A 12,842-nucleotide genomic window follows, 5' to 3' on the forward strand; every position below is an offset into this window, starting at 1 on the left:
TCAGTTTCTGTGGAATGGAGACACAGGGATCTTTCTAGGACCAGTCCTGGGTCAACCAGTTGACCACCTCACTGTGTACCGTTCTTTAGTCACTTACCTCACCCAACTCTGAAGCTGCACTTGTCCCATGTGTCCTCTATGGGGTCAGGCTTTGGCCCCATCCTGGCCTATTTCAGTCTCCTTGGGCTCCTGTAACGAAGATACCATAGGCTTGGTGGCTTAGACAAAAAACATTTGTTTCCCTCAGTTCTGGAGCCTGGGACTCCAAGGTCAAGGAGCCAGCAGATTCAATGTCTGTTGAGAGTCTTCGTCCTGGTTCGTCGATGACCTTCTTCTGTGTCCTCACCTGGAGGAGGGGAAGAGAGTGCTCTGGGGTCTCTTCCGTAAAGACACTAACCACCTGGTCACTTCCTAAAGGCTCACCACCACGTACCATCACACTGGGGATAGGATTTCACCTATATGAATTTGGGGTGGGGGGGACACAAACATTCAGACTATAACATGATCCTTTCACTCTCTTCCTTCTGGACCCACAGAAAGGAGATCTTTGGGGTGTGGGAATGAGAGCCTCACTCGACTGTAAGTGAGTCTATCAAATAATGGGTCCACAGGCAAATGAGGGAACCGTGGAAGGACACTTGAGATAACAGGACATCTTCCAGTGTCAGCTCTGCTCACAGCATCTGCTGGGTCCTTTGGGCCAGGTGGTGAGGAGACAGCATCTCAAGAGAGATTGTGAAGTCACTGCGGACTCACAGTCCAGTGAGTCCAAGTTCAAGTTCAGGCCAGCTGATGAGGACTGTCTCTCTCTCCACCGGCCCCGTGTCAGTCAGAGGCTCCTGCGGGCGGGCGGAGAGGTGTGTGTAGTGGGAACAGCCGCATTCCCACCCCTGGACTCCTCAGGGTTCCCTTCCCTTAGTTACAAAGCACCTTCACTCTGCTGTCCCGGCCAGGCCAGATGTTAGCAATTTTCAAGGCGCAAACGTTTCTCATTTCATCTTACTTTAATCAAGTTATTTGAGTTCTGTGCACCAAAGGGTCTGGAGAGCCAGATGACCCGGGAGGGGTCCCAGCTGCTGGTAAGCCTGGGGTTGAGGCGGGGCCGGGGAGGGGCTTCCGTGGGCTGAATGGCTCCTCTGTCCGCTGGCTGGGGAATGGCTGACCCCCGGTTTCACCGGGGAGCAGGTCCCCTGGTTCCTGGGTCTGGAATTGAAATCTGACCGGTTTCCATCAGATTGTTGGCCACCACCTGCTCCGTCCCAGCGCGGAGTGAACACCCCGACACCCCCGGCTCAGCCCTGAGCGCTCCCCTCTCAGCCACATTCCATACACAGGTGGGCTGGGCTGGGAGACATTCCTGGGTAGAGCTTGCCAGATTGCCTTAAAGAAAAAAAAGAAAGAAATACATTCACCTTCAGAGCAGGGCTGGCAGTGGAGACCTGGAGTGGGGCTGGCTGAGATCTCCCCGCAGAGATGGATTTGGTTTCAGTTCTGAGCAGAAGGCTGCCTGGGAGCCCGAGCCTGGTTCCCCTGGCTTTGTGAGGATGGGTGTTCTTCTATGTCCCATGGAACTCAGTGCAGCTGGATCAGTAAACACCAGGAGGCCCTGGCGAAGCCCTTGTTGACCCAGGGTGGTAGCTCTCAACCTTGGCTGGATGTTGGGATCATCTGGGAAACAAAATCACAGATGCTACTTCACGCAGACATTCTGATGAACTAGCCTAGAGTGTGGCCTGACTGAGGACCCCCCATGTGACTCCAGTGTGCAGACAAGGCAGAGAACTGCAGCCCTGGCGCCCTGTTCTCCTCCCCTGCCCGTCCCATGGAGTCTCAGTTTGGGGTCTGCGCATGTCGGCGTCCAGGGTGTTGCTGCTTGTCAGCCACTGGGACCTGGACGAGCTCTGTCAGTTCCCAGCGCAATCAGACAAGGTGACCCGAGAAAGGCATCTTAGCTGGAGATGTCCAGTGTGCCTCCAGTTCACGGCCACCGCCACGGAGAGCCAAAGGGTAAAACTTGCAGCTGTCTGCAGATGGCTCAGAAAACCCCTGCAGAAGGGATGTCTCGCCACAGCTGGGTCTTTGGGCTCTGAGGAAGCAGTCCAGCCTTGGAGGGAGAAGGTGGGGGCTCCAGCCTCCCTGCTTCTGCTTTATCTGCTTGGCTTCCTTATCTCAATAAGTGGCAGCTTTCTGCTTTCAGTTTTGCAGGCTCAAAGTCTTGGTATCATCTTAGATTCCTGTCCCACTCTCACATTCCATGTCTATTCATCAGCAAACACTGCTCGCTCCACTATCAGAATATATCCAGGTTCTGACCACGATTCACCACCTCCACTGTTCCCCCGAGGCCTGCCACCATCATGTCACGTGTGAATTATTGCCGTGACCTCCTAACTGGTCTCTCTGATTCCACTCTTGACTCTCCACTGTCTGTTTTCAGTAAAACAGCCTGAGTGATCCTTTGAAAATGCAATTCGGAGTAGGTCACTCTTCTGCTCATAAATCTCATTGATTGCCAGACTTACATCATGTGAAGTTCTTATCATGAACTATCAGGTCCCACAGAGTTTGGGGTCGCTATCTCTCTGACCTCATTTTCTGATACTCTTCCCCTTGTTAACTCCCATCCAGCCCCACTGGCCTCCCTGCTGTTGTTCAAGCCTGTGAAGCACGTTTCCACCTCAGGGCCTTTGCACTGGCTGTTCCCTCTGGCTACAAGGCTCTTCTCTTTGATATTCGCACAGCCCATGACCTTACTTCCTCCAGGTTTCTGCTCAGTTGTCTTATCAGAGAGGCTTCCCTGCGCCTTATGTAAAATACTGCCCCCAACCCCACCCTCACCCTCTTATTTTTATCCTCAGAGCTTATCACTACCTATATATTTCCTGCTTATTTTTTTGGCTCTTGTCACTAGAATGTATGCTCCATAAGAGCAAGTTCACTGCTGTATCACCAGCCTTGGAAAGGGCCTGAAGCATAGCAGGTCCTCGGTAAATACGTGTTGAATAAATTTATGAGGCAGAGCAGTAGCAAGAAGGTTCTCCAGGAATTCTTCTCTCAGAAAGTCACGTGGGCTAGGCCAGGAAGGACCAGGGGTGGCAGATGGGGAAGAGGGTGGGAGGGCCCGTGCAGCAAAGGGGCCTCGGAGGCGAGGTCAGTCAGAATGTGGGGCGGGGGTGAGGCATCTGGAGAAGGGGCTGGGGGAGCACCACGTCCCCCAGGGGCAGAGCTCCCACCTAACTGACTGCCCCTCAGGGCTGCCATGAGGCTGAGGTGGCTGAGATAGAAGGGAGGTCTGCAGGCCGCGGGGGTTTATCCCGGTCACTCAGTTTCTCTGGTTGATCCCACAGATCGTGCAATCTCTGGGTTTAGGCTTCTTCGCCTCACTCATAAACCACAGAAGTCTCCCTAACCAGGCGGGGCCTGAGATGAGGGCGGATGGAGAAGGAGAGCAGCGGGTTTTCGTTCTGCCTCTCCCGCTCCGCCCGATGGTGGCCTGAAATGGCCGCCGTCAGACTTGGAGAGCGTCCCTCAGACCTGCGAGCGCAGCGGGTTCAGCGCCTCAGCCACCTGGACGGCTGGCTTGTGAGTCCTCAGCGCGTCGCCGCCTCGCGGAGGTCACTGATGGGGAAGGCAGGCTTTGACAGGGAGGCAGGGGGGAAACGCAGGGTTTGGTGTATGAGGAGCCGAGGGTGGTGAGGCGCTCTCTGAGTGTTTTCGCGCTGACCTGCTCACCTGCATCTTCACGGTTGCGTCCTTCGTCTTCCTGCAGTGACAGAAGTCCTTCTCTCAGGCCTTCCTGAGTCCTTACTAGTGCCAGGATTTTATGTGCTTTACCACATTATCTTAGTTTTTTTAATTGAATATGTTGTGACCACATCATCTTATTGATCATCTCCAAAAAAAAAAAAAAAACATGTGGAACAGTAACAAAACATTTTTACAATGAAAGAAATGGAGGTATGAAACGCTTCCTTACAAGAGGTGATGTCAATAAGACCAGGGGAGTAAGGACCTCGGAAAATTCTCTTCTCCGTAGAAGCAATGAGAACGCTGGCAAAAATGGTCAGAATCAACTTTTCAAAACTGGAAATTAACCTAAGACTACAAAACATTTGGGAGCATTTACTTAAGAAAAATGGCTGGAATTTAGTAAGAGCAGTGAGCTTTGCGGTGTTTTCACTTCTGTCAGAACTAGTGAACAAGCTCAGGGAGGTTGCCATATAAAAGATCAATATACAAAACTCAATCGTGGGCTTCCCTGGGGGCTCAGTGGTGAAGAATCCGCCTGCTAATGCAGGAGACTACTGAAGGTCGCTTGCCCTGAGGCTCCACAACAAGAGAAGCCACTGCAGTGAGAAGCCTGTGCACTGCAACTAGAGAAAAGCCTCACAGCAATGAAGACTCTCAGCACAGTCAAAAATAAATAAATTAATTAATTTAAAAAAATTAATTTCTGTGTATTTCTGTACATGAGCAATGAATAATCTGAAAATAAAAAACTAAGAAAGTTTTTTCACATACAATAGCATCAAACAGAATAAAATACTTAGAAATCAGAAAAGAATTACAAGTCTTATATACTGAAGACTAAAAACCTTGCGGAAAGAAATGAAGGAAGTCATCAAAAGATAGAAACACATCTTCTGTTCATGAAGACTTAAACTTGTTCGATGGCAGGACTTCCCAAAGTGACCTACAGATTTAATGCAATCTCTACTAAAATACCAGATTTTTTTTTTTTATTTCTAGAAATGACAAGTTGATCCTAACATTCAAATGGAGATGTAAGGGACCTAGAACAGCAAAAGTTTTCTAAAAGAGAAGGACAAAGTTGGAGCTCGTGTATTTTTCATTTTCAAAAATTACTACAAAGCTATAGTAATCAAAACTATGCAGTAGTAACATAAGGATAATCAGATTCATCACTGGAATAGAATTGATAATCTGGGAATAAACTCACATTTTCATGGTCAATTAATTTTTGACTAAAATTCCAGGACAATTCAATTGAGAAAGAATTCTCTTCAACAAGCAGTTCTGGGAAAACTGAATATCCACATGTAAAGTGTGAAGTTGTATGCCCACCTCACACCATACACAAAATTTAACTCAAAATGGATCAAAGATCTAAATGTAAGAGCTAAAACTATAAAACTCTTAGAAGACAACATAAGCACAAATCTTCATAAACTTGGTTAAGCAGTGGTTTCTCAGATATGACATCCAAAGCTCAAGTAACCAAAGGAAAAAATAGATAAATTGGACTTCAAAATTTAAAAATAGGGAATTTCATGGTGGTCCAGTGATTAAGACTCTGGGTTCCCAATGCAGGGGACATGGGTTTGATCCTCAGTTGGTGAGCTTTCACAAGCCACATGGTATGGCTAAAAAAAATGTTTTTAACTTTTTTGCTTCAAAAGGCACTATCAAGAAAGTGCAGACAACTCACAGAATGAAGGAAATGATTGCAAGTCATAATATTTCTGATATTAGTCCAATATCCAGAATATTTAAAGAATTCTTACAATTCAACAACAATAAGTCAGTTAAACAATAGGAAACAGATTTGAACAGATATTTCTCCCAAGAAGATATGCAAATGCCAATAATCACGTGGAAAAATCCTCTGTGTCACTGCGTGTGTGTTCTCAGTCCTGTCTGACTCTTTGGGACCCCATGGACTAGTGACCCGCCAGGATCCTCTGTCCATGGGAATTCTTGTGCAAGAATACTAGAGCGGGTTGCCATTTCCTTCTCCAGGGGATTTTCCTAAGCTAGGATCAAACCTGAGTCTCCCATGTCTCTTCCATTGGCAGGCAGATTCTTTACCACTGAGCCACCTGGGAAGTCACTAAGAAAATGCAAATCAAAACCGCAATGAGATACCATTTCACATCCTCTAGGACGGCTATAGTCAAAGAGAGAAAATAGCAAGTGTTGGAAAGGATGTGGAGAAACTGGAGCCCTCATCTTGCTGGTGAGAATGTAAAATGGTAGGTACAGCTGCTTTGGAAAACAGTTGGACAGTTTCTCAAAAGTAAAAACATAGAGTTACAATATGACCTAGCAATTTCACTCTTAGTTACGTATCTCAGAGAACTAAAAACATATGTCCACACAAAAGCTTGTACAAGAATGTTCACAGCAGTAGCATTCATACTGGCCAAAAATGGAACAGTCCAAATGTCCATCAACTGGTGAATGGATAGACAAAATATTTGTATAATTGAATATCATTTGGGCATAAAAAGGAGTAGTGATTTATGACACAACATGCATGAATCTTAGAAACATTGTGGTAAGTGAAAGAAACGAAAAAAGCTGCCTTATCGTTTGAAAGCATATATAAGAAATGTCCAGAACAGGAGACTCTGTTGAGACAGAAAGTATACGTTAGTGATGCCAGGGACTAGGGGGAGGGACAATGGGGAATGATTACTAAGTATGAGATTTCCTTCTGGGATGATGAGAATATTCTAGAATTCATTAGTGATGATGTTTGCCCTATTGTCTGAATATACTCCAAACCACAGACCTGCTTTAAAAGGTTGGATTTTATGGTCTGTGAATTATACCTGAATAGGAATATATTTTTAAAAGTTCCCTGGGACAGAAAACCAGGCTTCCCAGGTGGCATCAGTGATAAAGAATCCACCTGCCAATGCAGGAGATGCAGGAGATACAGGTTCAATCCCTGGGTTGGGAAGATCCCCTGGAGGAGGAAATGATGCCCCACTCCTGTATTCTTGCCTGGAGAATCCTCTGGACAGAGGATCCTGGTGGGCTACAGTCCACGGGGTTGCAAAGAGCTGGACATGACTGAGCGCAGCACACGGGATGGAAAATCAGTTAGTGTACGAGATGCGATTTCATGAGCTTAAGGGCTTTTTTGTTTTTTTGCCAGGACATCTGTACCTTGCTAAGCAGCATGTGGTCCCTTGGAAATTCCTCAGGTACCTAAAGAATTGGTCTCTGTGGGTCTCACCACGTCTTCTGGGCACAGCGGCCTGAATGTCTGCTTGTCACCAGGGTCTGACCTGGACCCAGGGGCATCCTTGCCCTTCCCACTAGTAAGATTTGGTTTTAGGGTCAAGCTTTTGTATCTGATTTGCTCTTCTCTTGGGATAAAACCCTTTCCAGGAGTCCCTCATCTCTCCTGTAAGTGGGTTACACATGGGTCTAGGCTGCCACATTGACCAGACGTGACAGAATTTGTGCTTAGGCTGAAGCTGAATCTCTACCTAGGCCGCACTGTTATTACTGTGGGTTCTAATATGACTTCTGGAAATCTCCTTTCCTTGAGATATTTTAAATAGGGTAGACTTTTCCTGCTTCGACCCATCCACCCCTCACTGCCCACTGAGTTACCCCATTGATGCATCCATCCATCCCGCTGACTAATCCATGCTGTGCCAGCCTCTTTGCAGAAGCACGCTTTTGTGTGGGTTTGGGAACATGGACCGACTGATGTTTTTCTAAGCCTCCTGGAGACTGACGAATCTAGAGGCCTTACCGGATTGTGTATAAGGCTGAGATGTTTGGCAGCCACCATAAGCAGCCAGGAGTCCCAGACAGCTTCACAATGACCAGGACAATTCCTATCCTCCCTGATAATTTCCTTTTTGTTTTTTTTGTCATAGAGCAAGCCATTTTCAGCAAAAAAAGCTTGCAAATGTAGGTGCTCCTCCCCAGGGCCCCTTGTGCACGGCACAGACCTTTCATCACCAGCCTAACGTGTAATCTTGGGTAAAAGAAGGTTCTCAACTCATTTTCAAGGAGAAACAAACACGCAAAGCAAAACAAAACAGCCACATCACGAAGTCCCTCCAAGTAAGGAGCTGTGTTCTGTTGAGCTGTCCCGACTCTGGGCCCCAGGCTGGGGCTGGAGCTAGCAGCTGAGCGGCCCAAAGGCCACCCTGGAGGCTCCAAGGAGAACGCTGCTCCTCGGGGCCAGACAAAGGAGCCAGCAGAGAGCCACCTCTGGTGCCCCCGGGACAGTCCAGCTTCAGGCTGTGACTCAGACCACGCTCACCCCCCGGCCCTCCCGACTACCGCCCTGGAGGGCCAGCCCACGTCCCGCCTCCCAGGACCCCAGTGCCCCGCAACCCACTGCTTTTCAAGTTTCCTGACTGCTTTTTTGGGGGCCAGACTGAAGGCAAAGGAGACAGGACTCCTGTTCTTATCCACGGCGGGGAAGGCAGACCCGGGGACAATGATGCCATGGCCCGCTCAGCTCCTGAGACTGTAGTCACCGTGATCACTTGTGCCTGCCGAGTGCACCTCTCCCCCTCCCTCAGTCTGCAGGCTGGCTTTTCTTTTCTCTTTTAGAGTAGCCTGGCTGTCCTTGCTTCTTTTTCATTAAAAAATTTCCCAAAACTTGAATGATTCTTTGCATCCTGTAGTGCTTTATGCTTTTCAAAACTTTCACAGGCATGATGATTTCATGCAAACTGTAATAACCCTTTCTCCCCCCTCGCCTGGCCCCTGTGTTGCCTCGCCCGCCTTCCCTTACCCCACTAGCTTGTTTCCTATTATCTGTGAGTCTGCTTTGTTTTTGTTTTATTCACTAGTTTGCTGTATTAAAATTTTTTTTTGCTTTGGAGTATCGTTGATTCATGATGTTGTGTTGTATTTTTTAGATTCCTGGCTGTCTTCGCTTTTGATGTGCAATGGTAGTAAGAATAGTGGCTGTCTCATGAAATTGAGGATTTAATAAGTTTATGCAAAGTACTTAGGAAGTGCCTGGCCCTTGGGAAGATTAAGTTGTTCAGTTGTTATATCGTGTCCAACTCTGCAACCCCATGGACGGCAGCACACCAGGCTCCCCTGACTTCAGCATCTCCTGGAGTTTGCTCAAACTTGTATGCACTGAGTTGGTGATACCATACAACCATCATATCCTCTGTAACCCCTTTTTCCTCCTGCCCTCAATCTTTCCCAGCATCAAGGTCTTTTCCAATGAGTTGGCTCTTTGAGTCAGGGGGCCAAAGTATTGGAGCTTCAGCTTCAGTTCCATTCCTTCCAATGACTATTCACGGATGATTTCCTTTAGGATTGACTAGGTTTGATCTCTTTGCTGTCCAAGGGACTCTCAAGAGTCTTCTCCAGCATCACAGCTTGAAAGTATCACTTCTTTGGTGCTCAGCCTTCTTTATGATGATCCAACTCTCACATCCGCACATGACTACTGGAAAAACCATAGTTTTGACCATATAGATCTTTGTCAGCAAAGTGATGTCTCTGCTTTTTAATATGCTGTCTAGGTTTGTCATAGTTTTTCTTCCAAGGAGCGAGTATCTTTTAACTTCATGGCTGCAGTCACTGCTGTGATGTATTTTAGATAAGAGCCAGCTATAATTATTTTGTTTAATAATAATTTTTATTATTCACTCAGTATATTCCAGAACATGGCAGTCTGGAATAAGCCTTCTAAGACTCCTCAGTCACCCCGAAAGGGACTGACTAAAGGGGCCAGTTCCTTCGAGGGACATCTGAACAACTGGCTGAGTCAGGGCTTCTCCCCTGGGTTTGAGGAAGGGGCACAGGTCAGGAAGACATCCCAGACAGACTTTATTACCGTCTTTATTTATTTATTTCAGTCTTTATTTTAAAACAGTTCTAGTGCTAACAGCTCCCAAAGGGGAGCCTGTGGCTGCCGTGCAAACTATTGGGAAGCCCTCCTGAGAAAGGCCAGCTCACCGCCCCTCAGCCAGAGACAAGAAACAAAATTCTGACCAGGAAACACATCATGATCTTAGCCACTTCTGAGAGCATGGGCTCTGGCTGTCCTGGAGGCACGTGGGGTCCCGAGGCTGAGTGGCTGCCCATCGTCTGCCCCGCCCCCTGCCCCCGCCCCCAGCTGCTCTGCCTGCCATTATCCTTTATTTTCTCCCCACTCATTCCTCCTGAGGGACAGTCTACACCTGTTCTGAAGTGTTTGGCTAAGCCTAAGGAGTCTTCCCTAGTGGCTCAGTCAGTAAAGAATCCAGGAGACCCAGGTTTGATCCCTGGGTCGGGAAAGATCCCCTGGAGAAGGAAATGGCAACCCACTCCAGTATTCTTGCCTGGAAAATCCCAGGATGGAGGAGCATGCAGTTGGGGGTGCGGGGCTCGGGGCGCTACAGTCCACAGGGTTGCAGAGTTGCACACGACTTAGCGACTAAACCACCACCAAGGATGTCCTGCTGCCCAAACGAAACTGGTCAAAGAGACCTTTACCTTCTAAGGGGCCACATCCCTCTCTGGGACTAACACCAAAGGTCGGTCGGCCTGGACTCACTTTCTGTTTACGATGTGCTTTCATGACTTCCATCTTCACATGAACCCTGAGATGTGGAATTATTATCCTCATCTCAGAGGGGAGAAAAGTGATGCTCAGGGAGACCAGGACAGTTGCCTAGAGTCACAGAGCTGATAGGAGCAGGTCTAGAAATCCATTGTGATCCCACGGATGCTGAGCACACGCCACGCGGAGCAGAGTGTGGGTTTCTTGGGTGCTGTGGCGTGGCTGGGATGGGTTTGACCACGGGAAACAGGGGGCGTATTCTCATCACAAACATCAGCCTCCCTCTGCCTTCTCTGCTTGTCCCTGGGCTCGTCTGACTCACAGTCTTTCAGGGCACCAGCCATGAGATCTCTTCCTGGGAGACCTGGGTGGGGCAGGCTGATTTGGTGGTGTCCAAAGGAGATCATCATGGGGAGGAGCTGAAGTGGTTTTAAGAGAGAAATTGATGTCATGGTCTTTATTTATAAGCTCTCGGGGGACGGCAGTGGTAAAGGGGAGGGAAGTCACTGGCAGACCGAGAATCAGGAAATGCGTAACTGATTCTCCTTATACATGTGGTGATGGATGTCAGCTAGACATTATGGTGAGCATTTTGCAGTAATACATATATTGAATCATTATGTTGTACACCTGAAACTAATACAATGATATAATATGTCAATTACACCTAAAAAAAAGAAAACACCTTGATATTCCTTAGAAGAGGAAAAAAGAGCTGTTTTTAAGAGGCCACATTCATTTTTCAGAGGCACTTACTTTTTTAGTACTGACACAATATCACTTAGGGCTTTTAGAAACTTATGTAACAACTTCTTCCTACAGACTGGATTACAGACACTTTAGAGAGCATCCCAGGAGCAGCCTGCTCAGTACCCTCGCTGTGCAGGAGGAGGGTTCTGAGTTGAAGGCTCACTCGGATCTTGTTTCAGGCCTCACCAGGATGGAACTTGAGAAGTCCACAGGTCTTTGCACTAGGAAGTCCCCCTGGCTTGCTGGGCTGCCCACTTGGGCCCAGACCAGCTCTGCCTCTGCTGGGAGGGAAGTGGCTTCCAGTAAATGCTGCGGCCTCTCAGGGGTGGGTGTAAGTTCTCTTTTTTTGAAAGTCCCCTAGCCCAGGGGGGGTTAGTGGTAAAGGACCTGCCTGCCAGTGCAGGAGACGAAAGGGACTCGGGTTTGATCCTTGGGTCGGGAAGATCCCCTGGAGGAGGGCATGGTAACCCACTCCAGGATTCTTGCCTGGAGAATCCCATGGACAGAGGAGCCCTGTGGGCTACAGTCCATTGGGTCACAGAGTCAGACAGGACTGAAGCAACTTAGCATGCATGCACACACAGCCCAGGAGTTCTTCTCTTGGTAAACCGAACAGGGCATAAAAGAGAATCTGATTTGTTCACTTTACCAAAGACATGATTCAGGGACTGTGGAGTAGATAGATTTCCAAAGGTGAACGGCCTTACCTTTGGGTGGAAGACCCTTGACCAGGGCTAGAGAATCCCCTCCTGATCATGTCTGTGGCACCTGCTTCTGTTGAAACCCGGGTGTAAGAAAGGCAGTGTTTCCTTAAGACAGAGGGCAAAATACAGGTGGAAAGCTGATGTCTCTACAAAAGCAAGATGCAAGAGGACCAAATCACCGCCCACACACACGGGTGGAGGCGTTCAGTGGAAGACCAAATACATACCCTCATGTGGCCACGTCTCATGCCCTCATGCGGTGCCCCCGGCCCGGTTCTCTGCTTGGGTGATGCTCCAAGTGGCGAACATCCCTCATCCCCTTCCTTGCCTCCCTCCACCATAGTCCTGTCTGAGGACCTTCATCTCCGCCTGTGAGCGAGGGATTCAAGCCAAGATGAGCGTGATAGACGGCCTCCCAGGGCTATTTGTATTTAAAAAGAGGAGCCCTTCTTGCTGAGAAACCCCTCTCCAAAGACAGACTTCAGACATGAGGGGGCAAGAAGCCAGGCCAGCTGTGTGGAGCTGTATTCCTGCCAAGTGACTGAATGTCTGCTTTCAAGAGGTTCTAGGGAGCCGCGCGTCTCCCACCTCTGCAGAGAGCGCGCTCCTCCCCTCCAGTGTGCAGGAAAGGTCAGCGCGAAAGAGAGACGCCTCAGTTCAGGCGCCACACAGCTTTGTACTCCAGCCCGCTGTGTACGGACATGCATATTCTATCCGCCTGGAAAAGAGTTGTTCAGAAGCATCTGGGCCCTAAAGGACACTTTTCAGATAATAGACATGTCTTTGTTCACTGTGAAACAAACAGTTCCATTTCCTGGTCCGTGTGTCTATTAACTAAGCCTCAGGCCTTCCTGGGTACCCCATCATCTGTCCTTTAAATTGTATATTCATGCCACCTGGAGGCTGGACATCCTGGCCTGGGGCAGAGACCCTGGGATGCCTCAGCAGCTCTGGGGTCTATGGGAACCCACCAATGCCCTTGCATCTCCCCCATCTCAGGAGTCAAAGCCAACGCTGGTCAACAGGCTGATTCCTCCAGTGTGGACACGTACTGGGTTGGCCAAAAAGTTCATTAGAAAAACCTAAACTTTTTGGTCAAC

The 12,842-nt window shown here is 48.4% G+C and overlaps 1 long non-coding RNA gene across 1 annotated transcript; it reads right to left on the reverse strand.

Moving 5' to 3' along the window:
• Positions 1–10,168: 10,168 nt before the first annotated feature.
• LOC122447393 lies at positions 10,169–12,296 on the reverse strand. The gene is made up of 3 exons (XR_006271208.1): positions 11,970–12,296; positions 11,746–11,847; positions 10,169–10,707 (listed from the first exon to the last, which is right to left on the reverse strand). It is a non-coding gene; the product is annotated as an uncharacterized LOC122447393 (long non-coding RNA).
• Positions 12,297–12,842: the final 546 nt, after the last annotated feature.

Source organism: Cervus canadensis, chromosome 9 (assembly GCF_019320065.1).
Source record: "Cervus canadensis isolate Bull #8, Minnesota chromosome 9, ASM1932006v1, whole genome shotgun sequence".
In the NCBI taxonomy this organism is placed as follows: Eukaryota; Metazoa; Chordata; class Mammalia; order Artiodactyla; family Cervidae; genus Cervus; species Cervus canadensis.